Below are 989 nucleotides of genomic sequence, written 5' to 3'. Positions count from 1 at the left end.
AGGGCACATGTGCCCAGAGAAGGGCACAGAGAAAAGGAAAGTACGAAATCGTGTGTGGACGGCCTCTCCACCTCCTCCAGGGACTTGGGGCCGCGCACGTGCAGGTGTGTCTCCAGCTGCGGATCAAACTCCAGCTGTGCCGGGCCACAGGGGATCCAGCTGCCTTCACCACCGCCACTGCCATGGCCTGCGCGGAACCACGTGTCTCAGCACTTCCCACTGCTGGGTGGCTCGGCTTGGCTCAGGTGTGGTCGTAACTTCCTTGCAAGTGTATGACTGGAGTGGCACCCAGAGCTTTATTCTGCTTCGAATATCCCTTCTCGGGTAAATAGGAAAGCGACTTCTCCTCCACATGTTGGGGGCCGAGAGGGGCCGGGTGCTACACCCCGGTCAGCACCAAACCCTGACTGGCCGTCAGGTGGCAGGAGGAAGCCGGCTTCGGGACGCGACTTGTGTGCGCTGGCGGGCCCCAGGAGTCTGTCCACCTCACTGTTTGAGCCCTCGGTGTCCGAATAAACGGAGGCCCTCTAAAGGTCTAGAACCACCTGGGCCTCTTCATTTTCAGGGTGCTTAACATATTACTCTCAAGGGGTGCAAATGCGGTGGCGCGTGTGTCTCCGTGCCCTTTCGTCTTACTCCAGGAGACATCACGAACTGCAAGCCGACTAGCCTCGGACTCTGCCATCAGGGCTGTGTTTCAGGTAGGTGACAAGGCGGCCGCGGGCTCGGGCCCAGCGCGATGACTCTGCAGGAACCCGGCGCCGGCCTCACCTCCTGGCCAACCAACAGCCACTTCCTGCCTCACTCTCGGCCAATCCTCACGCTCCACGAAGAATAGCCCTAGGGGGCGTATGGGAAGGTGCGCGGAGCGATGGCCACGCCGACCAACCGGACATCGGGGCTTGCGCGGGGGGGCAGGACTTGGCGCTGCCGAGAGCTACTCAGGAGCGAGGGGCGGGCGCAGGGCCGGGCTCCGGGCGGGGGGGCTC

At 62.9% G+C, this 989-nt stretch overlaps 1 protein-coding gene across 1 annotated transcript in view; it reads left to right on the top strand.

Moving 5' to 3' along the window:
* Window positions 1-464: 464 nt before the first annotated feature.
* The window catches only part of CANX (calnexin), a 35544-nt gene continuing 35019 nt past the window's right edge, over window positions 465-989 (top strand). Inside the window, exon 1 of the mRNA XM_006147457.3 lies at window positions 465-479. The gene's annotated coding sequence lies outside the window, so the exon portion shown is untranslated. The remainder of the gene's footprint in view (window positions 480-989) is intronic.

Source organism: Tupaia chinensis, unplaced genomic scaffold (assembly GCF_000334495.1).
Source record: "Tupaia chinensis unplaced genomic scaffold, TupChi_1.0 Scaffold000214_1, whole genome shotgun sequence".
In the NCBI taxonomy this organism is placed as follows: domain Eukaryota; kingdom Metazoa; phylum Chordata; class Mammalia; order Scandentia; family Tupaiidae; genus Tupaia; species Tupaia belangeri.
The sequence above is the reverse complement of the archived record's forward strand: the minus strand, read 5'-3'. Positions and strand labels throughout refer to the sequence as shown.